Source organism: Hyperolius riggenbachi, chromosome 2 (assembly GCF_040937935.1).
Source record: "Hyperolius riggenbachi isolate aHypRig1 chromosome 2, aHypRig1.pri, whole genome shotgun sequence".
In the NCBI taxonomy this organism is placed as follows: Eukaryota; Metazoa; Chordata; class Amphibia; order Anura; family Hyperoliidae; genus Hyperolius; species Hyperolius riggenbachi.
This window is the reverse complement of record NC_090647.1, coordinates 94495510-94521792: the sequence shown is the minus strand read 5'-3', so window position 1 is coordinate 94521792 and position 26283 is coordinate 94495510. Positions and strand designations below refer to the sequence as shown.

Sequence of the window (26283 nt, the reverse complement as noted above, 5' to 3'; positions counted from 1 at the left end):
TGCATGAGCACGGCCACGCTACACTCATAAATGAGTACAGTCCCACTCTCTTGCTTACAGCGGAGGTACAGTGCAGCTGTGCTGGTGCTTAAAGAGGAACGCTGCCCTGATCTTCTTTCCAACAAGCTGTTTTCAAAACTCTTTAGGGGGTCCGCGCTTGGCAACGAGGGACCAGAGGACAGCATGGGAAGCCTCTATAGGATCTAGCGGCATTCCCTCTTCTTAGGTAAGTATGTTTTAACCTGAGGTTCACCTCGCGTACACTTTAAAGTGAACAAAGCACCATTTTCACCACACAGGTCATCTTAATAGCACATGAAAAGTGCATGCCAGCAATACGTCTCATTATTAAAATAAAATTCTACTTAAAGGACTTACGAGCCCAAATAGTAAAAAAAAGTTAAGTACCTTAATCATTTTTAAATGCACGGAGGACGCCGTCCGCGCCCTCCGTGCTGTTCCGCCGGGTCCCCGCAGTCTGATCGCCCCCCGTGCCACTCCCGACCCCACGGACGGGGTCGGGCTCCCCTTCCTCTCCCAAGATGGCCGCCGGAGCTGGCCGCGGCTGCGCAGTCCGCATACGCATTAGTGCGGCTGCGCAGCTCTAGGGCCTCCCCCCTCGATCCACGCTACTGTGCGTGGATCGGGGGGGAGGCCCTAGAGCTGCGCAGCCGCACTAACGCGTATGCGGTCTGCGCAGCCGCGGCCGGCTCCGGCGGCCATCTTGGGAGAGGAAGGGGAGCCCGACCCCGTCCGTGGGGTCGGGAGCGGCACGGGGGGCGATCAGACTGCGGGGACCCGGCGGAACAGCACGGAGGGCGCGGACGGCGTCCTCCGTGCATTTAAAAATGATTAAGGTACTTAACTTTTTTTTACTATTTGGGCTCGTAAGTCCTTTAAGTTTTATTAGCCTACTTCAGTAGGCCTTTGGTCCAGCTGGTCCGCAAAGAATTCAGGCAGCTAAGGACTTAAGTAATTGTATTACTGTACGTATTAGCGAGAAGTAAACAATACCTTTTCATCAGTAGAGGGGGTGGGTAATTAGGACATTTTCTTCAAAGAGCTTATCTAGAGGGAATGTGTGAAGATAGCATCTATGTCTTCTGTAAATAGGGAAGGTGAGAAGGGGAGGGGGAATATGGCAGCTCCTATAGCTATTACAAGCCAGGAGACATTCTAGTGAACGAAAGGGCGCTTAGTTCCCTTTAGGCGTCTTCACTTGAGGAGATGAGCCTGGATTCTGTATGTTAACTTTTCATATTTAGTCTTATATTGCCCTTTGTTTGTCGTCAAGCACTTCTTTTGACCTCATGGGCCACCATAGATAATCTGTACACAACAAACACCAGTGAGCAGTTGAGGGATATTTCATGAACGTGCATGTGCTTGCAGCACTGTGTTTTATAGAAGGAGTCTGGGTAAATTCTTACTGTATGGATATGGTATAAGCTGCATATGTATGGAAATGTAATATCCTTTCCCAGCTTGTTCCTTATCTGCCTTCGCTTGTGCCCTTATCTTCCTCCCATACCTCAGTGCTGATGAGGCGTTTGAGCTTCCTCTATAGCCAGACCTCTATTATAGGGAAGAATTTGCATATCGCTCAGACTGGAATTCTCATTCCCATTCTTCACCTGCCTTTTTGTATATACATCTGGCACAACTGCAGACAGCTAAACCACACTTTAAGCTTCTCAGCAGAGACTCGGCTACGTATTTCTTTACATAAATAATTCTGCAAGTGCAGGTCAGGCAGCACTTTCCAGATCACACTTACTCATTCAGCAGTGTTTATCCAGGTCCCACATTCCTGCTTGCTAGAAGACTCACTATAATGGTACACAGCTCCACAGCAATATGCAACTAAAGGTACTGGAGTCAGCCGTGATCTGAGCTTTCAGAAGGAAATTACTACAGGAAGTATTGCATACAGGAGATATACAGCAGACCAGACACCAGGGGAAGGGAGATTGAACAGCCTACAATGAGTGGAAAGAGAATAAAACAGATAGGGTGAGATACTTTGTGCCACAGCTGTTTGTTATCATGGTGTTTCCAGCTTGATTACCACTATTTGAGAGCAGGTCTATGAGCAGTTGCAGAATGACAGTGGGGATTCTCTTCCACCCACCAACACAGTCCACAAACCATGGAAACAATAATGTCCCAACTGCTAAATTGTTGCTATGGCCAAAAAACAACAAATCAGTGGGGAGTAAAGGTTACACTCACCTGCCTCCTGTAGTGCCAGTTTTTGCACCTGCTCCTATTCTGAATCTTCTGATCAGGGCCGGATTTCTGGGAAGACCACATAGGCCCGGGCCTTGGGCGGCTTCAGCCCCAGGAGGCACCTGAACGTGCAAGATGAGTTGTTACAAATGAACGAGAAGGTTGTAAATGGGGAGCAACATATGAAAAGGGGAAACTGATGCCCAATGAGCTCTTTGTGAAGGGAGGGGCTACAGTATATGGATGATACACATAGAGGAGCTGCACATAGAATGGTAGGGCACTACTGCACATGGATGGTGAGCCACAACACACTTGGCCTAGGGGCACAAAAAGTATAAATCCAGCCTTGCTTTTCAGTTTTCCTAACTGGTCTGCAATACGGTTAGTCCCCAGTTAACGAATGAGATAGGGACTGTTGTAGTTTGTATGTAAGTATGTACCTCACTGTGTCTCCAGTGTCCCCCAGTGCTTGTCTGTCACCACTGTATCACCACTGGATGGCAACTCTATAGAAACTTTACTATGTACTCCTCTTAAGGTGCGTACACAGGCCTGATTTTATGCCCGATTGTCGTTCAAACTGGACGTTTGAACGACTTGCCATTTAAACAAAAAGTTGTTCAGACTCCTTGTACACACAGACGACAAAATGTTTGAAATGCTAATTACAGCTAATTTAGATGTCATTTGACTGGTCAATGGACAGGATAGAACCATAGACCAGATCAAATGACTGATCAATTTGAATGTCTTTTAGTGTCAAACTAACAGACTTTCAAACAACAAGTTGTTTGTACACATGTACGGACCTAACTGTTATTTGAATGACAGTTAGTCCACGGATCCGCCAAGTGGATCAGTCAAAACTGCTGCTATCAGTCTAACGATCGTTCGTACACACGCCAAACTGTTGACAAGTCGTTCAGAACTATCAGACGGGTGTACATACCTTTACTGTGCCTCAGCTGATAACATCAGTAACTGGACTGGTATTTAGAGAAAGTGGTAACTTGATGTGTCTGCTGATGCTGAACCCAGTGCTGTGAACAGAAACGTAGAATTCTGATCTCACTCCAGATTTGTATATCCTACTTATATAAATAAAATATTCACTGCAATGTAGCCAAGAAGTAGAATTGTTAGCACGTGGATATGGGTCTGATCTGTCCACCAAATAGTGCATTATTGGCCTGGTTGTTGGAACCTTCTAGGGATTCTTTTCTTGCATGTCTGTTACACAGAGAGATGGGGAAGTTTTTATTCAAATATCAGAAGATGCAAGCTGCTCCCTCATTGTTACATCTGTTGCTTACCTGTGGTGTGAGAAGCTTTGTTCATGAAATACACAGCTAGAGACCTGACAAAACAAAGATTATTGATTGTGGTGTTGATTGTCTCCTTTATTTACTGAAGATGGAACTGTACTCAGCAAACCGATCAATGGTAACAAGCAATATAACTCTACCCACTGCAGACACGTCAGCATGGCATGCTTGTATAGTGGCCAACATGGCATGCTTATATAGTGGCCAACACGGCATGCTTATATAGTGGCCAACACGGCATGGTCATATAGTAATCAACATGGTATGCTTGTATAGTGGCCAACATGGCATGCTTGAATAGTCATCAACATAGCATGCTTATATAGTGGTCAGCATGGCATGGTCATATCAACATGGCATGCTTGTATAGTGGCCAACACGGCATGCTTATATAGTGATCAACATAGCATGCTTATATAGTGGTCAGCATGGCATGGTCATATAGTAATCAACATGGTATGCTTGTATAGTGGACAACATGGCATGCTTGAATAGTGGTGAACACATCATGCTTATAAAGTAGTGCACACGGCATGCTTGTATAGTGGTCTACACTGTTTCTATAGTGGTCTGCATGGCATGCTTATACAGCAGAATCTCATTATAGTAAACTCTGAAATTTTAAGGGAGGCTTAGATACTTTCCTTGCGTTGAAATACATCCTTGGCTATAATTACTAGGTCATTCCATGTGATAATGATCCAGGGATTTTATCTGATTGCAATCTGGAGTCAGGAAGGATTTTTTTTCCCTTTGAGGCTAATTGGACCATGCCTTGTAAGGGTTTTTCACCTTCCCTTGGATCAACAGTGATATGTGAGAGTGCAGGCTGGTTGTAAGATCATCTGTGCCCTCACAGTGGCAGAACGCCGAGACCCGAGCTGCAGCTCGGATTTCCGGGTCTGGCCGAGCCGCTGACCTCACTGGAGCGCAGGGTGGCGCTCAGCTCTCATTGGACAGGCAGAGGATGCGCTCTCAGTATGCGCTCCGCCGATGTAAACAGTAGCCACGTGTGTGTTTGCATGTCAGCTGATCAGCTGACACACTGGGCTGTTATTGGTTAATTTCAATTCTGCTTGTGTTCTGATTATTATTATTATTATTATTTATTGTATTTATAAAGCGCCAACATATTACGCAGCGCTGAACATTAATTTAGGTTACAGACAATATTTAGGGGTGACATACAGCAATATGACAATACAGGAGAACAAGAAAACCAGATCACACACCATAGTATGAGTACCAGGTAATGCTTAGTCAGTCACTGGATGGAGCATGGAGATTAGGCAAGTTAGGTTCACTCAGATGCATAGCATGGGTTTACAGTAATGGAGGTGCAAGATCAGGTAGGACACAAAAGGAGGAGGACCCTGCCCAAAGGCTTACAATCTAGAGGGAGAGGTAAGGACACGAACGGTAGGGGACCAGAGTTCAGCTGTAGGTTTAGAGCGTTTGTGAGGGGTAGTAGGCCAGAGTGAAAAGGTGAGTTTTGTGGGCTTTCTTGAAGATGTTGAAGGAGGTTAGTTTCTGATTGGTTAGTTCTTATATTTAAAGAGAATCTGTATTGTTAAAATCGCACAAAAGTAAACATACCAGTGCGTTAGGGGACATCTCCTATTACCCTCTGTCACAATTTCGCCGCTCCCCGCCGCATTAAAAGTAGTCAAAAACCGTTTTAAAAAGTTTGTTTATAAACAAACAAAATGGCCACCAAAACAGGAAGTAGGCTGATGTACAGTATGTCCACACATAGAAAATACATCCATACACAAGCAGGCTGTATACAGCCTTCCTTTTGAATCTCAAGAGATCATTTGTGTGTTTACCTTCTGTCCCCCTGCAGCTCTCATCCACTGAATACTAGTGACAGGCTGATCGTTTCTTCCTGCAAACAGCTCTGCCCTGTCTGTAATTCCTCAGTATGTGTCAGCCAGCTCCTTTCACAGCCTAACAGAGGAGGATTTTTATCCAGCTTTCTTCTCTCACTGATAAGAGAGCAGAGACGCTGCTGGCTTATGTAAATAAAACACACACTGGAGTGTGCATAGAGGGGGCCTGGAGAGGGGTGTGCATAACAGATCAGCACGGAAGAGTTGGCAGCCTTCCAGACACAGGATGTTGGTGGATTACTATCTGTCAGTCTGTATTCTACATCTACTGTATATTGTATTGTAGTATTGTGTTAGGTAGTATAGTTAGGGCTAAAGGTCAGTCATATGGGCATACAGCCTGACCTATAGTCATTGACCAGACAAGCCTGACACTGGTGTTTATTTTCTGATTGAATTGGATGGACTAATATCTTTTTTCAACCGAAATAACTACAGTATGTAACTATGTAGCTATGATATAGTAAACCTCTGGATATAGTAAACTCAGTCCTCAGGTCCCAGCAAATTCGTCTGTATAAATATACAATGTATGACCCATTCTGATTTAGTAAACTTCTGATATAGTAAACTACTTTCCCTGGTCCCTTGGAGTTTGCTATAAAGGGATTTTACTGTATGTGTGGCTACATCTATACCACTATACTGTATAAGCTACATTTAGCATTGCTACCTTTAGCATGAGGGAAATGTAGTAAAACATACGGCTACCCTTGAACAAGCCTGTGCCTCTTAGATATTCAGCCCACAGAACTGGAATATCAATTTTGATTGAACTTTGCCTGCGGGATTTTCATTTACATCTTTGGAAGCAATTGCTCCTTGGACATATTTACATTTGTTAATGTGGCCGACACTTTTCTATTTCACATGTAAACACTGCAGCAAATAGGGTTATGGTTCTTTGGCATATATAAAGGATTTGCTCCAATATAATAGCTGAGGGTTGTGATTGTGTCTGACCCGTTATTCCCTTGGGGGTGATTTTTCTGTCTGAACTGAACATTGCTGTGTAGATACAGAGGTCTGACGGGGAGGAAAGTGTAACCTTCCGTGTTTACAGAGAACACCTCTCTAGGGGAAAAAAGGACACATATGCTGTAATTTCATAAAGTAATACAATAAAGAACATTTATTAAATACCGCATCCTCCTGAGAGTAGTCTGAAGAAATACAGTACATACAGTGTGTAAGAATTATCTAACTGTAAAAGGATAACACGCTTAATCTGTAGATTTATCTGTAGGGGCGAGCTTGCAGTGAAATAAGATTTGTGTTTGACAGATACAGGGCTGGTGCTGCCATTAAGACAAATGGGGGCAATTTCCCCAAGGCACCAGACAGCGGCTGGGCCCCCCTGTGCCAGAACTTCAGGTAGGTCTCCGCCCCTCTCCTTCCCAACTGCTCCCAGGTGTCCCTGCAATATGTGTGGCTGGCTGCATGGCATGCATAGGGGATGCGTTGGCCACACATATCCACACTACAGCCCCTACAATCCCTTGCATCGCCTACTGCTCGTACCAGGTGACGGCTCATTGGGTAGGAGCAGTCACCTGGTACAAACAATAAGTGATACAAGGGATTGTGGGGGCTGTAGTGTGAATGTGTGTGTAGAGTTGAGCCGAAATTTTCGTAATTTCGCATTACTATAATTACGCATGCGAAATTTGCGATTACGATGCGAAATTACGGTAGCGTAATTGCCATTAAAATCGTAATTGAAAATACCGTAAGCGTAATTTTCAACGCGTAATTTCGCGTTTCGTTCATGCCGTAAGTTCGCATTAAACGCTACCGTAATTTCGCGTTAAACCGTAACGCTCCGTATAATATAAAAAACCCGCCGACTTTAAGGGTTAATAGCAAAGCCCCCTTAAATGCTAAGAGCCTCAAATTTGGAGAATATATTAAGGAGATCAGGAGGAATAAGAGGAAAACATTTTTTGTAAAAAGTTTTTGAGAAAATCGATGTTAAAGTTTCAAAGTAAAAATGTATACATTTAAAAACCTGCCGACTTTAACGGTTAATAGCAAAGCCTGCTTAAAATTTAGGAACACCAAATTCCTAGGGTATATTAAGGGGATCAGTGGGAATAAGAGGAAAATTTTTTTTTTCAAAAAGATCTTATAGTTTTTGAGAAAATCGATTTTTAAGTTTCAAGGGCAAAAATGTCTTTTAAATGCGGAAAATGTCAGTTTTTTTTGCACAGGTAACAATAGTGTATTATTTTCATAGATTCCCCCAAGTGGGAAGAGTTTTACTTACTTCATTCTGAGTGTGGGAAATATAAAAAAAAAACGACGTGGGGTCCCCCCTCCCAGACCTCTTTAACCCCTTGTCCCCCATGCAAGCTGGGATAGCCAGAATGCGGAGCACCGGCCGCGTGGGGCTCCGCACCCTGACTATACCAGCCCGCATGGTCCATGGATTGGGGGGTCTCGGAAGGGGAGGGGCAGCCAAGCTTTCCCCTCCCCCTCCGAGCCCTTGTCCAATCCAAGGACAAGGGGCTCTTCTCCACCTCCGATGGGCGGTGGAGGTGGAGGCCGCGATTTCCTGGGGGTGGGGGTTCATGGTGGAATCTGGGAGTCCCCTTTAAAAAGGGGTCCCCCAGATGCCCACCCCCCCCTCCCAGGAGAAATGAGTATAGAGGTACTTGTACCCCTTACCCATTTCCTTTAAAGAGTAACTGTCAGGCTGCAGAAGCTAATTTAAACCTCTATTCTCGTGTGTTAAACAGGTTAGAAGGAAGCCCAAAAGCAATTAGTGAAGATAAAAATCTCAGTTACCTTTGATGTGTGCTTATCAGCAAGTCTGTTATTCTTAAGAAGACGCAAGCCGCATACCATACTGCAAAGCATTCTGGGGCTCTCCCCTCGGCTGCTAATGAGACGTTACAGCAGCTTGTAATCGCGTAGCACTGATAAATCTCGGGCAGAGTACACTGCAGGAGTCAGCTATTGTTCCTAGCCACATGGCTCATTAATATTCACTGCACACTGTGTTGTTCAAGTACAAGCTTATCTGTGATCAGGAAGCAGGCAGGACATGACGACACATTTGACAGAAAAACATGGAGCCTGCCATGAGCTGTCAGGAGCATCTATCTCTGCATATACTATATACAAATTCTGTGAAATCCAAACGTGGACAGTGAAATGCATATGTAATGTAAGTACAGCCAATCTTTAGCTACTGATATATGTGTTTATTTTCTCTGAGACCTTATACCTAACAGCTCCTCTTTAAGAGTTAAAAGTAAATAAACACACAAACACTTAGAAAAAGTATTTTAATTGAACAAAAAACATAACCACGAAAAAAGTCCTTTAACCTCCATGGCGGTCTGATTCTTTCCAGATTTTAGGGTCTAAAAGCGGTGCAATTTTTTTCACTCTTTCAGACCCTAAAACCTGAAAAAAATCATTCTGGCAGTGAGATCTGCAGCAAAATAAAAAAAAATGTACCTTCCTGGGTTCCTGTGCTGCAGTTTTCTCTTTGTCCACAAGATGGCGCTAATATACATATAAACAAACTTCTCTATATTTCTCTAATATAGAGAAGTTCGTTTTCAATATTAGCCCCGCCCCCGATGACGTCACGCTGCCACCACCGCTCTGCTGCCACCACCACGGCTGCGCTGCTCCAACTGGCTGCCGGGTCCCCGGAAGAATAGCGGGGACATGGGGGATCCCGGCGGCCAGGGAAAGACCCCACACTGCCGGGGAGAGAGGCTGGAGTCCCGCTGTGCAGCGAGATTGCGCGCGGGACTCCACAACCACAAGTAAGGCTCTGCAATGCATACCCCGACCTGAGCTCGGGATCACGGCTAATAGCTTGTTTTTTCTACCCCGAGCTCAGGTCGGGAAAACCGGCAAGGAGGTTCATATTCTTAATTAACCATTAATACTTACCTGTCCCTTTAAATAAATGATCCCACGCAATATCCTCGGAAATGTTCTATCAGTTACAATGTAACAAAGTTATTACAATGTAACAACTTTGTTACATTGTAACTACGCCGCACCCGACGCCACTCGCCGCTCAGCCGCCGCATACGCGTCCGTGCAGGACACTAAGTCCCCGCTGGCCCCCGCTGTCCACCCCGCCCACATCTGTCACCCACATGTGGGTGACATGTGGGTGACATGTGGGAGAGGCGGGGAGGGCAGCGGAGCTGGCGGGGACTTAGCGTCCTTCACGGACCCGACAGAGCTCTGAGCTATATAGCTCAGAGCTCTCTAAGCATCTTTGTATTTGGGCTCCAAGGAGCCCCATTGGTCCTTAGCAGACCAATGGGGTTCCTTCAAATCAGAAGGAACCCCATTGGTCTGCTAAGGACCAATGGGGCTCCTTGGAGCCCAAATACAAAGATGCTTAGAGAGCTCTGAGCTATATAGCTCAGAGCTCTGTCGGGTCCGTGCAGCACGGACGCGTATGCGGCGGCTGAGCGGCGAGTGGCGTCGGGTGCGGCGTAGTTACAATGTAACAAAGTTGTTACATTGTAATAACTTTGTTACATTGTAACTGATAGAACATTTCCGAGGATATTGCGTGGGATCATTTATTTAAAGGGACAGGTAAGTATTAATGGTTAATTAAGAATATTAAAGGACTTTTTTTCGTGGTTATGTTTTTTGTTCAATTAAAATACTTTTTCTAAGTGTTTGTGTGTTTATTTACTTTTAACTCTTAAAGGAAATGGGTAAGGGGTACAAGTACCTCTATACTCATTTCTCCTGGGAGGGGGGGTGGGCATCTGGGGGACCCCTTTTTAAAGGGGACTCCCAGATTCCACCATGAACCCCCCCACCCCCCAGGAAATCGCGGCCTCCACCTCCACCGCCCATCGGAGGTGGAGAAGAGCCCCTTGTCCTTGGATTGGACAAGGGCTCGGAAGGGGAGGGGAAAGCTTGGCTGCCCCTCCCCTTCCGAGACCCCCCAATCCATGGACCATGCGGGCTGGTATAGTCAGGGTGCGGAGCCCCACGCGGCCGGTGCTCCGCATTCTGGCTATCCCAGCCTGCATGGGGGACAAGGGGTTAAAGAGGTCTGGGAGGGGGGACCCCACGTCGTTTTTTTTGTATATTTCCCACACTCAGAACGAAGTAAGTAAAACTCTTCCCACTTGGGGGAATCTATGAAAATAATACACTATTGTTACCTGTGCAAAAAAACCTGACATTTTCCGCATTTAACCCTCCTGGCGGTTTGCTAAAAAATCGCCAGGGGGCAGCAAATCTTTTTTTTTTTAATTTTTTTTTTTGCTCAGCGGCATCCCCCCAGCCCCTCCGATCGGCGATCAGGAGATCCCGTTCAAAGAACGGGATCTCCTGGAGGGCTTCCCCCGTCGCCATGGCGACGGGGCGGGATGACGTCACCGACGTCAGCGACGTCGTAACGTCATAGGGGATTCCGATCCACCCCATAGAGCTGCCTGGCACTGATTGGCCAGGCAGCGCACGGGGCCTGGGGGGGGTGGGGCGGCTGCGGCGAGACGGATAGCGGCGGATCGGCGGGTAGCGGCGGCGATCGGGCACTGCACGCAGCTAGCAAAGTGCTAGCTGCGTGCAGGAAAAGAAAATTATGCAAATCGGCCCAGCGGGGCCTGAGCGGTGCCTTCCGGCGGCATAGCCCGAGCTCAGCTCGGGCTTACCGCCAGGAAGGTTAAAAGACATTTTTGCCCTTGAAACTTAAAAATCGATTTTCTCAAAAACTATAAGGTCTTTTTGAAATTTTTTTTTTCCTCTTATTCCCACTGATCCCCTTAATATACCCTAGGAATTTGGTGTTCCTAAACTTTAAGCAGGCTTTGCTATTAACCGTTAAAGTCGGCGGGTTTTTAAATGTATACATTTTTACTTTGAAACTTTAACATCGATTTTCTCAAAAACTATAAGGTCTTTTTGCAAAAAAATTTTTTCCTCTTATTCCTCCTGATCTCCTTAATATATTCTCTAAATTTGAGGCTCTTAGCATTTAAGGGGACTTTGCTATTAACCCTTAAAGTCGGCGGCTACCTAACATTGATCCATGCGTCAACTTTTCCGCTTGGGAGCATGGCCATTCGCATTAATTTCGTAATACCCACTGTAATGCGAAAATTACGCGAAAATTACGCTTACGCGAAATTTCGCGAAATCCTTCTTCATTACGATTATGTACTTACGGCCATAATCGTAATTACACTAATTACGCGAAATTTCGCGAAATCGTAATTACGTCATTACGCTCATCTCTATGTGTGTGGCCTCTGCAGATCCTATGCATCGCTGCAATGCCGTACACAACTAGTGGCACTTACTTAGTTGGAGTGGACGTGCAGCAGGCCAGATCGAGGGGCCCCAGGGGCTAACTTTAGTGGGGTCTCTTTGCCCAGGGGCCCCTGTGCGGCTTAAACCAGGCCTGGATGATAGACGATATTGCCAGCGGTATTTGGAGTAATGTGAACAACATGGCTGTAGTTGTTTTTAACCAGTAAATATCAAAGTGAAAGGAGTTAATATGGAACTGTGTCACCTATGCAGCAATGTTTGTGTCCACCAGCGTTTGTAAAATGATTGCGGAGAATTGGCCTGGATATTGGGAACTGGGGTTGTGGCCTTCAGTTAAAGAGGCACTGTGACAGCATATAAAATAATGTAATATACTATTTAATATTGATTATCCTGATTTCAGCGTCAGAAGCACTTCCTATATCTAAATATTGCTGAATATTGGTATGTAACCCCGCCCCCTCCCCGTGATGTTTAGCCTAGGCTGTTTAGGTATGCAGTCATCTGCCCCAGTGCAATCTAGGAGACCAGGGCCCATAAGGAATTCACTTTTTCCCCTGAGTTATCGCTTAGGAGAGAGTTTTCATTTTCTTTTTAAAATAACTTGTAAGCATTTTACAATTGAAAAAGCTCCCAAAAGCTGGTGAAAAAGCACTATCAAAATCATTTTGAGCATTTTCTTGCTTGATGGTGGTTTAAAAGGCCTTTTATGACAAGGTGTGAAAATATCTCCTAGGACAGTGATAGGCCAACTTGGCTCCTCAGCTGTTAAAGAACTACAAGACCCACAATGCATTGCAGGAGTCTGACAGCCACAGTCAGGGTTCATAAAGGCAAATGCATTGTGGGACTTGTAGTTCCTTAACAGCTGGAGAGCCAAGTTTGCCCATCACTGTCCTAGGAGAGAACTCAGGAGTATAAGGGAATTGCATACGGGCCCAGGGCCCTTATTCAATTCATTTTTTCTCCTATGTTTTTACAGGAAATAATGTTTTAATCTTCTGTTTAAAACTGTTCAGCACTCTGCAGTTGAAAAAGTACCAAAAAATAGGTGAAAAAAGTACTGCCAAAATTATTCCAGGTATTTTCTGACTTGCTGGGGGCATAAAAGGAATTTTATTAATATGGTGTGAAGCTATCACGTGGGGGAAAACTTAGGAGAAAAGATGAATTGAATACGGGCCCAGGTGTTGTTTCTGCTCACTTTGGAACACACAACAAACATTCCGCAGTGATGCACCTTGCCAGCAGTAAAGCTGTCGCCACCTGTGATAAATTTAGGAATGTAAATCAGGGTAAGGATAGATTTTACAGTGGGAAAACACTGGTTAAATAATGTCTTAACCAATATTGTACACAATAAGAAATTTTATTCATTAGGTTATGCAGTGAAGTTCCTCTGCATCAGTTCACCCTAATGGTTCTCTGTGTGTTTTTTGTCTCGGTTTTGTGTAGACCAATCTCGCTCTTCCACTTTGGAAGAGTGCTGAAACTTAAAGCGGAATATAACCCTGCATTTCAACTTTGCTCTAAAACATTATTTACAGCATATTATATGCAAAAAGCATATTTTTTTTACTAGACCAGCATTGGAAGGGTTAAACACAGAGGTTTTAAGTTCCGTGCAGACGTTCAGATAGTTACATTCTATTTAGTTATATGTATATATTGATAAATGTTACACACTCTTTGACTGTCCTCCAACTCCTTCTCAGTGAGAGAGATGAGTCACAATAAACACTTAAATACATTTGTGTAAACAAAAAGTATCTAACTCACCTTCAGATGGGTCTGCAAAAATCTCCAGGGACTTTAAAGCCCTGTGTAACCCTTCCAATGCTGGTCTAGTAAAAAAAAATGCTGGTTGCATATAATATACTGTAAATAATGTTTTAGAGCAAAGTTGAAATGCAGGGTTATATTCCGCTTTAAAAGGATCTCTTGACACCTTTGTTACAATGTTTGAGGGACCAAATTCTCTCGTTTAGCCTTCCGTGCCCTATCTTATGCATTAGAGCATAACTATCGCAAATTAAATACTTATAAATGTACATTTATCCAAGAGTAAAATGAACCATGTATTACTTTTTTCCTATGTCACTGCCACTTACAGTAGGTAGTGAAAATCTGACAGATCTGCTCATGGGGGAGTCTCAGGGGTTTCTTTATTTACAGAAGCACTCTCTGAACAGCTGTTGCACCGCCCAACTGCCAGAGTAGTGTGCAATCGAGTAGGGAAGTGGGCTCAGAGCAAGATCATAAACCAAGCAACCTAGGGAAGTGCCTGGGGCCTAGTGGGTGTCAAGGAGCCCACCTACCACCTTATTTGATTTCTCTCCACTTTAGCTTACCAAAATGACCACAAGGGAGCCCAAAATCTACTACCTTGCCTAGGGCCTCATTACATCTTCATCCATCTCTGAGATTACATCTTTGAATAGATCCTTTTCAGGGAATGTTACAGGTAATACTGAGAATCCCTGATAATGAAATCGGCCAGCTTTTCATTATCTACTGACAGCAACATAGGAAAAAGGTAATATACAGTCCATCTTACTGTGGAAGAATTTTACATTTTATATGTTTGTACTGCATTTAAAATGTTTAAATTTTTGCAGTAGTGGTCCTTTAAAGTTTACCCTGCATTGGAATTAAGAGTCCCAGTCCAAATCATGAAAAATAGCCACAGACCATTCTTCGACAACCAACAAGCTTGACTGTGATCTATGGAATTCTCCACCCTCTATTTTAACCTCTTGAGGACCACAGGTTTAAACCTCACAGTGACCAAGCAATTTTTTACAATTCAACACTTCGCCACTTTAAAGATTTATTTCTCGGCCATACATCTTACCACCCAAATGAATTTTACCTCCTTTTCTTGCCACTAATGGTACATTTTTTTGGTGGTCTCTCTGATTGCTGTTGCGATTTTTTTTTTTTTTTTTTTTTTTTTTTTAGTAATTTAAAAGATTTTTTAAAATAAAAAATCATTTTTTTCTAATTTCCCCCCCTCCCTCCCCCGATTGGCCCTGACTGCGATCCATACACTACCCTCTCATTGGCATCAGCCTATGAGAGGGATTACATTGTGAGTCACTTCTGGGGACAGTTAAGTGACAAATGTTAGATCACAGCACTGTACAAATGTAAATAGGCCTTTTTTTGTATATTACAGCCTGCCAGCTCCAATCGCAGCTGGCAGGTTGATCGCTGCATCTATTTACAGCGGAGGACGATACTCGAGTGCACGTTCCCAGCTAATCCCGCCTGCCACACTTGATGCCAATCGGCATTAGGCGGTCCCCCAGCAGCCATGCTCCCCCTGCCACCCGGCATTAGGCGGTCGGGAGCTGGTTACAGATGCAATGACCTTGTAAAAGCTTCCTGGTCCACATACTGTTAAACTGTAATATCAGCCACTTGAGCCATAGGGAAACATGAACATTACCTTGCACATCAGTTGGCTTTTCAGTTATAACTGACAGCTACTGATATATTTCAGTTCTGACAAAATCTTGTCAGAGTTGGAAGGAATTGTTGTTAGAAAAAAATGGTGAGCTTCTGACAGTGAAGTAAGTATGTAATATTAATTTGCAGGTACATCATGTGCTTATTTTAAATACATTTACTTGGTTCAGGTTCACTGTAGAGGGATTTTAGGTTTCTGTTTTTTTATACAGGATGAATCAGGGACACCTAAATCGTTTTACTGATGTCAACACGTTAGTTACCTGCTGTATTTGCAAGATAAATGTGAATGTATAAGCATAATAAACATAGTAACAGCAGTAAAAAAGGTAATAGAATACGAGAAAATCGGCCAACAATGACTATTACTGTATTTCTCTACCTACCACACTGCTTTCCGTCCAGCCATTCCCCACGTATAATAATTATAATGCTATGTCCTTGAGTAGGTGCTTGGTTGACCTTGCTTGATATGTGACTATGGTCGTATTATGCAGAGGAACCTGGTCTATTTTAGTACAGCAAACTAATGCATACAGTAGAGAGATCCACTTAAATGGTGCGAGGAGGATGGCTATACCATTTGGACAAAATGTCAATTATTCAGCGTGTTTCTCTGCAAATATATGATTCTACGGTATGGGATCACTTTGTTAACAACTACTATCCATTCTTCCTCTGTGGGTTGGAATAATTGAATCCAATGTCTGGCAAGGAACTCTCTTGCTATTTGAATTAGCTCCAACACCAGGCATTTTGGGCAATAATAGACATAATTTAGGGTAAAATCGTATAGGAGTACCCATGATATCAGGAAGAAAAGGAACTATTTGTGACCAGGGCAATATAAGAAGATAGAAGGAGCTTTTTCCTGTTGGCTCTTAGAAAAGAAATGGGTTTTGCATATTATTATACTAGGTGCTTTATACAGGGGTTATGTATTATGTTTGCCCTAGGAAGTACACAGGGCTGTGGAGTCCGTACAAAATCATCTGACTCCAACTCTGACTTTAACTCCTCAGTTTATGAAACCACCGACTCCAGGTACCCAAAATTGCTCCAACTCCAACTCTTTAGTCCAATACTTACCAGGACTGTGGAGTTGGTACAAAAATCATCTGACTCCGACTCCTCACTTTATTAAAATCAATGATTCCAACTCCAGGTACCCAAAATTGCTCCCACTCCTCGGCTCCTGACTCCACAGCCCTGGAAGTACATACAGATATTGAAATCTATAAAAGTTGAAACTGGCACTGTGTAGGCTGGCTGATAGCATTGTCTTGGCATCTTTGCATCGACTGGGGCAAGTCTAGCAATGCAGAAATTAGACAAATTGATTTGGACTGGTGGCATCTATGACAACCATATTGAAAGTCACAGCTGTATGCTTAATGTTCTGTATACATTCCCTCTTCCACCTTTTCTGATGTGAAAGTGATATATAAAGCCTACAAATACATAGAATCTGATATTTTTACCAGCTTATCTAAACGTACATGCAGTGCAAAACAAGTCGTAATTTTACTTTATATATTTCTCCTGCTATGCAAATGTTTCTGATTAGAAGAAGAAAACAATACAATTTGCTAAACTAAATTCTACAAGCCTTCTTGTAGCCAAATAACTTGTATTTCGTACAGTTCATTTTTTGTTACTTTGTGCCTGGGAATTTATTGGGTGCTGTGCTCACATAATCATCATAAATATGGTCTTTTACCAAATATGCAGCACCTAATAAAATCTCTCCAGGACTGATTTGAATTGAATTTAGATTCGTCTTTCAACAAACTTCAAATTCATGTAGCCTTCAGCTTCATTGTTTTAGGAAATTAGTTTAAATGATCTCACCACAGCCTTTTTCCACTGCACAACACATAGGGTATTCTCATTCTCTTCTCTTTGTTTTCCTTTTAGCATGGTGTAAGGTCATCTAGTGCTGCCCACTCCAACGCTGTATCTTTCCCTTACCCCATTCTATTGGAATACCAGAAGGCTCAGTTCTTAGACCTCTTCTATTTTTCCATCTACAGCTAGGGTTTAAATCAGCATATCATCTAATTTGGCTCCCATAATCACTTATATGTAGATAACACTTAAATCTATGTTTCTCCTTCTGAATTACTGCAGGTGTCCATGACAGTCCTAGTGCTATTTTCCCTTCATGACCTTTTGCTTTCTTAAATTCAGTATAGTCCATAAATAAGTTTCTAATTTTAAGCACACTTAAAGGTGGAAAAAGAAGCAATTCTGTAGATTACATGAATTCGTACCAACTATTGTATTAGCATGTTTACGTTGGGTTATTTTCTGTGTGCTAATTAAAAAAATGGAGCACTAGGGAAATCCAAACGCTCTTAAACCCCCCTAAGCACATACCCACTGGTGCAGGATCAGGTAAGTCAAGCCATAGATGTACAGGAAAAAGGAGGACCCGCAGGTACAATCCGGTGTTCTTTATTTGAAACAATCCACACATAAAGACATCAACATTCACAGGATCAAACTGACGAGCATCAGGCTCAAATAAAAAAAGGGCCATTCCATATTGTTCCCTGAAAGAGACTGGGCAGATGATAGTGTCAGGTTGTGCTGTTAGTCAAGTCACAAATTAGTGCAGGTATTAAAATGAGCAATGCGCCATACTGTAGCTGAAAAAAATCAAAAGTGTTTTGACTAAGTTGAGGTCTGGACTTTGAAATAGCTATTGCAAGGCCTTCATTTCTTTCTTCTTTTAGCCATTCTGTTGTACATTGCTGAGGTACTGGGTTCATAGTGCTGTTGCATGACTCATTTTAAACCATGCTTTAGCTGTTGCACAGATGGTCCCACATGTGGGGATACTTTGGCATACAGAGAAGTTTTTGGTCAAGTCCATGACTGCAAGGTCCAGTACCTGTGGCTGCAAGACAAGGCCAAAAATCATCACTCCCTAGCATATGGTTGGTATGAGGTGTTTGTGCTGATAGGCGTGTTCGGTTTTCACCAAACATAGCGCTGTGCATTATGACCAAACATTTTCTCTTTAGTTTGGTCATATAACTGGATACGCTGCTTGATTTCATGTTTGTCTGTGATCCAGCTTTTTACTTTCACTGGCATCTTCTTCAGGACTCCCAACAGCTAGAGCTGCCCTGTGAAGTTCTTCTCCACATAGCACCCATCCATCGTGAAGCCATTCTCTATAAAGTGCAGTGGTATGGCTAACGCCTCTGCATTTATTAAGCAGAATTTGAAGCACAGTAATGGAATCTCATAACAGTGATATTTAAGGCATATAAGAAGTAGAGCAGTGAGTTGGTGAGCCAGCTGTCTTTTATATACACAGTATTTAATGAACTGTAATTTGCCTTCTTAAAACAGAAGGTATTTTGCAACAATTCAGCTTTAAGTGAGCAACTGTGATTACCCACAATGCATCACTCGTAAATGTGCAGATTATCTCTTTATGCCCCTGGTTTACATCCAGAACCATTAATGTATAGTGAACCTGTGGGCAGGGACGTAGCAATAGGGGGTGCAGAGGTTGCGACTGCATCGGGGCCCTTGGGCCAGATGGGCCCCGAGGGGCCCTCCCTCAACTGCAATATTTGCTCTCTATTGGTCCTGTGCTCATAATAATCACTTCTATAGATGCGTTGAATAGTGGTAATCGTTAACAAAGTGTCCCCCATCACCTTGCACCGCTGACACTATGTTGTCCTGTTTACAAAGATGAATTTGTTTGAAGAATTGTGAACTCTGTTTTTATAAAATAACTTTCTGATACATTAAAATTTAAGATCATCTTTAAACTTTTTTGTCTCTTCAAAAATATTTTTTACTATATATCCTTGTACTTATATGGTTATATTATTGGTGTTCTGGCACACCATTGAGGATATGGTTTTTGATCTCCCAATTTTTCCAATTACTGTGTTGTCCTTGGCAGGTTTTGGTGCGCCGTATCAATTGTTATGTATAGAGTGCTTGGGGGCCCCAATGTAAAACTTGCACTGGGGCCCACAGCTCCTTAGCTACGCCACTGTGTATAGGGCCACATCAAGCCACTATGCCGACAGTCTGGCAGGGATTGATGTGGCTCTATGGGATAGGGCTTGAACCAATACAACAGGATAGCCAAGCAGCTCGGGGTGACCCTAATCTACTAAGTAAGTTTAGGGTACTAAAAATGACTGAAAAAGCCCTCCTACTAAAAAGCAATGCTTCTTCTGCCTTCTTAAAACAGAAGGTATTTGTGATAATTCAGCTTTAAGTGAACAACTCTGGTTACCCACAAAGCATCACTACTGAATATGCAAATTATCTCTTTTAGTCCATTATACTTTCTTTGTAGTTTCAGTATTTAGTGGAGTGACCCTTTAAAGAGCCACTATTCACTTTCCCACTATATAGAGTTCCCAGGTCCCTCATTTAGATCCTTTATTTGCAATCTGCTCACCTCAGATAACTTGCTGCTCCTCAGTATGACATGTACCGGTATATAAATTCTTGTAGAATGAAGAGCATTTGCAGGGACGCCATCTGCCACAAACATTTACCTTGGAGGCTGTAAAAAGCATCAGAAGAAAATAATGCAGTTTTACCCTCAGCAGTGTAAATATCTTTTAGATGTTTCTGTGTTATGTTTGTTTCATTTCATCCCTCGTATGTCTCTGCCATGTGCCGTCTCTGTCTGTATCACCAGAAAACCCATCACAGTTTATAGTTGCCATTAAACCTGCTAATTGCCCATATGGTATATTTGTAACTAAACCTATTCATACTGATATCCCTCCGGCAGTGCTGCTTAGCTTTGGCTCTGTTCAGCATACCATGTCCCGGTATGCAATTTAATATCAGCTATTTACCTTAAACAAACTAGAGAAAAGGTCTACCTGCTGATGATGAGCTGCGGGTAACTGACACAATCTGGTGTCTCTTAGGGCATGCGGCTTCAATATACTGCCAACCTAACTATAAACATTACAACATACTGCAAACTTAATAGTGAACCTTAAAGTGGACCTGAACTCTTGCAAAGGACAGAAGGAGAACATAGAGAAATGCACCCTGTGTGTTTTTAGAGAGTTCAGCCTATCTAATCCCCCCTCATTTGTGCCTAATCACAAGTTGTAATTTGAGCTCTTCCCTGTGTCACCCGACTGCCACGGCAGACAAGGCAGATAAGCTCATTTGAAAGCACAGGATGTTAACAATATGTCTGCTTCCATGAAAGCAGGAAGTAGACACACTGCAGATTTTATTTCAGGATTTGTATCAACTGTAACAAATAAATGTTTTTCTTTAAAGGTTATTATTCTGTAACGTATCTTTTAGAGCAGAGAGTTCAGGTCTGCTTTATGTGAAAATAGATATCCCACCGTTTTGTTATGTTTGAAAACTTAAAAAAATTAGATTCATTTTTTTGTGTCAGTTCAATTACACAGTCTGTCCCTTGTGTCAGAGAGCTAATATATTATACTATCAGAACATAGGGTAGTACATCCACACGGGTTCACCTCCTTCCTGGAATGGTGGAGTATTTCAGGGTATTCCTATTAACCTCTGTGGTGAAGAGTAAAAAGAGACGTGGCTTATTGTGGATATTGTGTTTCAGAGTGAAGTGACTCTTGTTTTGCTGCGATCCCCTGAACATTGTGCAAAATCCATTGGAGCGCACTTTTTAAATTCTGATTGATGTTTTAGAGAGCGAATAAAAACCCTGATCCTCTGCCAGGAAAGTGATTTATCGCTTTAATTCCTCCATGGAGTTTTGTGGCATTCATGGGAAGACAGGTTGTCCTTGACCTGAGACAGGATACAAGCTGATAAGAGCTACTTCAGCTGTCAGGCGGTGAATTCATGGTCTGTCAGTTGCTCTCCTGCATTGGCTGGGCACTTGTTATCATTTGGTACTGGCGCTGGACAGGTGCCCCCCCCCATGGATTCACATCTGAGAGCAGCCATGGTAGCAGCCCTGGTAGTGGTTCTCTGTCAGCAGGTAACACCAACCGCTGACTTTTGGCTGCATTTTATTGGATCCCGAATGGCGTTTGTGGGCGGCAAATGGGACGCTGAACTGCCCAACAAGCGCACAGCAGAGCCTCCCATCTGAAACAGGCCTAATGCAATAGACTGCTGCTGATAGAGACACACAAATGTTTGAGAGCTTTCATTTTGTCAATGGACTCTACAAATCTCCTCTCCACTTCAGCAGCCCTGCACTTCATAGCCAGTAGTATTTCTTTAATGCGCTGAAGTCCCTGTAGAATGACTCCTCATTACTGCCAGATTTGCACTGCTGTGTCCGAGCTGGTGCAATCAGCCGCACCATCACTGCACGGATTAGGAGAAAGTGCATGCATGCTTAAGTTAAGTGTGTGCTCAAGGTATTCTGAAATGAGACTGTAATCGATATTGCAATGCACTTGTATTATGGATTTTATTTTGCTTCTATCCTAGAAGGCATCCTTATCTTTGTCAGGGTTTGCAGTGAAAATAATCCTGGAGCAGCTGCACAAGTGTACGCATCATGTGCAAATGTTGTCAGCATGTCAGCCAGGGACGTTGCTAGCAACCAAAGAGATCCGGGGCACTTTTGGGTACTCCAGCCAAAAAATGGGTGTGGCCATACAGTGGAATGTGGGTGTGGTCATGGGTGGAGCCAAATTTACATGAAATCAACAGCGGTCTGCCCAGCAAAATGTTGCCCCCCTCTTAATTAATACAAAAAATGCATCACATAGTAGCACATTACATACGTGGGCAGTGACACCGTGGGCAGTGGGTGCTGTGTAGTGCCATGCTGGGTGCTGTGGTGCCTCTGTGGAAATGCAGGGTACTGTGTGAAGCCATGCTGGGTGCTGTGTTGCCTCTACTCTGCCTGGGGGACATCCGGGGCACTCCAGAATAGATCAGGGGCACGTGCCACTGATCTTTGGGGCTAGCAAAGCCCCTGATGTCAGGAAGCTAGACTAATGAGTTTAGAATGTCTGAAGATAGGATGATTTTAAAGCACAATATTCAAACATAAATCATCACAGACAGCAGCTTATTTGCTACCAGTACATGCAGATTGTCTTCACTTATACAGGTTATACACACTACAGGTGACATGCATGTGTCTTAAAATGAATCCAAGGTGGGCATTTTTGTAAATAAATAAAAAAATTGATTCGGGGGTGGAGGGGGGGGGGGGTGCACAGCTGGATCAGGTAGCCTCTAATACTGCCACTCCTGTGGCCAGAAATCATCTACTCTTGCTGTCACGATGCTGCAGCTCTGTGCTCTGTGTGTCTCAACACATAGCACAGAGCAGGGAGGTGGGGAAGAGGCAGAGCTGCCCAATGAGAGCTGGGGAGCGGGGCGTTAGGAACACCCCTGTTTAGCAGGAGTGGCTCTCCTGCAAGGGACGCCCCTTCCCTTCCAGATTGCCGACAAGCTGCACGTCGGCAATTTCAGGGGGTGACAGCGTGGGGTGTGGGGGGTCAGAGATTGGCGCATAAGGGACACAGATGCATGTCTTGGACCAAGAAACTTGCCTTTGTGTCCCATCTGCCCTCCCTGTGAGGCCTTGGATACACTTTAAAAATCGTATAACATAACTAATTCAAATATAACCATTAACTATTCTGAGTTTTTCATCAGACATCTGTAGACATCTTCCTCTGGTGATAGTCTAAAAAAAATTGTCAGGGACACAGAGAAGACTTTTGATGTGGACTTTCTCAATAACAATATTTCCTTATAGTATGTTTTCATAAATACAGTAAATATAGTATGACAACCTGTGGACATATAATAATATTGTCTGTCTCAGAGCATAACCAGTCTCAGATTCTAGAGTCAGTCAACAAACTATGGCCCCTGTATTATTAACATTTTCTTCTGCTGCGTTTTCTCCTACCTGATATTTTTACATCTTCCCAATAAAATGTCTTTTAAGCCACCAGCACGCAAGAAAATACCCCAAATAATTTCGATAGTACTTTTTCTTCTACTTTTTGGTACTCAGATGTGACTTTTTGGTACCTTTTCGATTGCGAAGAGCTGAAAATGTATTTTAAAGAGGTTAAAAAATATTTCCTAGGAGAAAACTCAAGAGAAAAAATGAATTGAATATGGGCCTGTATGTACTTGTATAATGCTACATTTAGAGAATTAGTACATAAGCGTCACAACAATTATTAAAACTTATATAGTCAAAAAGTCCAAACTGTATTATTAAAAAAGAAAGAGACAATGAGAGCCCAATATAGTGTAGTAATTATTGGATTAAGATGGACAGTGTAGGTAAGTAAAATAATACTCACAAACCAGGGTTACCCTCTAGGCAACCCCTGTAAAGGCAGGTGGGGAGATTAAGACCTGTCCCCACTCAGGATTAAGAAGTCGCTCTCTGTAGATCGGAAAGAAGGGGGTTTAATATCACCCCTCTACCAGGGGGTGGACGCAGGTATTGTAAGAAGTGAACAGAGGCGCCAACAGGATAAAATATACTAAACACTTTAAAATTGCTACAGAGGCACTGGTGGACTTACTTCCCCGAAGCAGAAATTAAACAGTTTTCAAAAAAGCATAGATTTATTAACATACTCTTAAACAGTGTTGCAACGCGTTTCAGGGGTATAGTCCTTCTTCATCAGGCAATAAACAAAGGAGTATTTTACAGTGATATGTCACAATAACGCCAAGCGATATCTTGCATCCTGCTCGATCGACTAAGCTGGTCCAAGCGATATCTTGCATCCTGCTCGATCGACTAAGCTGGTCCATTCGACATGATATCAGCCACTTTTCATGTATTGAGCATACTGGAACACACTCGATCCCCTCTCGATTCTCTTTCGATTCGATAAAATGATTGAATCGAATGGTCGATCGTACAGCAAAATCGCTAGATGTATGGGCACCTTTCCTCTTTAACTGGCTCTTCATTGTCCTGAATCCAGTCTCATTATGCCTGCCTATCTGGCTGCCATTTGATATCTGTAGGTATAAACTAATAAACTGAATTCCCTTTATTGCAGATCACAAATTAAAACAAGAAAATGTCCTTGTTGTCCATTTAAGTAAAAGAAAATGATTAACAGTCAACCAGTAAAACTGGTGAATGGGACATATGTAGCTCTAACAGATGTGTGCAGCCCAATAAAAACAATGCCCATTCACAGCTAGCATTCAGGAGGAATGGGGTATTGTTTAAGAGCAGATGGCAGAAAGGTCACATTGGCAGAACACAAGGCTGCTGACCACTGAAAGGGATCTTCTCAGATGAATAGTGTGTCTGTGTTGCCATAGACCCTTCATTAAGAGATTTTCTTACCATTTCTAAGGATCATATCCTTGTCACATCTTACCTATCCAGTTAGCATCTGTTGATGTAAAAGTAAGTTTATGAACTTCTTTTTAAATTTAAATGTAATGCTTGCTGTAGGTATCAGACGGCAAGCTTCATTTTTGTATTAAACGAATGAAAGTCAACAGTCACTTCCAGTGCGAGTTCTTTCTTAGGGCAATCAATAATCTATTAGCTGGGAACATGTATGCAGCCAATAGATGTTCCCTCCTGAGACAAATGGTGTGGTGACAGCAGAGGTAATCTTCACCAGAGCTCAGGGGTAGAAGATAGACACTGACAGACAGACCACAGGAAGACCTGCAAACAATGGAGCATAGACTGTGAAGGTGGAAAGGTCCTCATATATTAGACCCTGTGTGCTGCTCCTATGAATTATAGACTGTGAAAGTGGAAAGGTCCTCATATATTATCCCTATGTGCTGCCCCAATAGAGCATAGACTGGTGGAAGGTGGAAAGATCCTCATAAATTATACAATAACATTTGTAAAGTGTTTTTCTCTCATACGACTCAAAGCGCATATGTGGGTTATGTCTCAGATCAAGACAAGTTTGAAGGTTGGACTGTGTTACATAGGAAAGAGTCATGTGTTTTTAGATACCAGACTAAAGAGCTGGGTTTTCACTTTGGACTTAAATGCTTCAATGGATGGAGCTGTCCTGATTGAGTGTGGCAGGGAGTTCCAAAGTGTAGGGGCAGCATGGCAGAAGGCTCTGTCTCTAAAGGTTTTGAGGTGGACTCTGGGGGTAACCAAGGTATTCCATCCTTTTGACCTAAGATGGGGGGAGGTGATGCCGCTGCAACAAGTCTTTCAGGTATCCAGGGCCCAGATTGTGCAAGGATTTGAGTTCAATAAGCCAATCTTAAACAGAATTTTCCATTTTATCGGTAGCCAGTGGAGTGAGCAATGGGTTTGTGTTATGTGGCGATGGCAGGGTTGGCTAGTTAAAAAAAGATTTCTTGTGGGAAAGGAGGTATTGGCTACTGATTGAGATGAAGTTTAATCCTGGGTTAAAGTTCCTCTTTAAAGTAAACCTGAGATAAAGAAAAAATAAAAAATTATACATACCTGGGGCTTCTTCCAGCCCCCTTCAGGTCGATCAGTCCCATGTGCGCCCCCTTTGGGAGCGCGCATGATCGGACTGGGCCTGCACACTACGCCCCCCAGTACCAGGACCTGTAGCGGTGGATTAACCTGAAGGGGACTGGAAGAAGCCCCAGTTATGTGTATATATATATATATATATATATATATATATATATATATAGGTTTTTTTTTTCTTTATCTCAGATACACTTCAAGTTTGCAAGTTCTGTTAGAGATTTTGGATAAGATGGTGGTTTCTGGGTAGTAGCCCATCAGTGACCATATATAGCAATTGAAAAGAGTTATTGTGGAGATCCTATACTTAACATTGAATTGTAATCGCTAGAGAAATGGCACTGGGAGCATGATCTCTATTTGGCCAAATTGCAATTGCTCCAGTGGGCTCACCTCCCTCCACTTTCATTGGCAAAGCAATTTTTAGAATCGCTGGAAAATGCCCGCGATGTAATGGTTCCTAGGCCTGAGTCATCCAGTTTCATTGATTTCATTCTGATGAGAAATATAAAAAATCGATATAGAAGGTTACTGATCCAAGGAGGTAGTTACTGTACATTTATTCAGCCTCTAGCTGATGGATAATTAACCAGCTGCCAGCTGATTAAACATCAGCTGTGGTCTTAGACTGGCAGAATTTCTTTAC

At 43.0% G+C, this 26283-nt stretch overlaps 1 protein-coding gene across 3 annotated transcripts in view; it reads left to right on the top strand.

Annotated features, from left to right (window-relative positions):
- The window catches only part of DCLK1 (doublecortin like kinase 1), a 450773-nt gene that overhangs the window by 9583 nt on the left and 414907 nt on the right, over positions 1-26283 (top strand). The window lies entirely within an intron of this gene.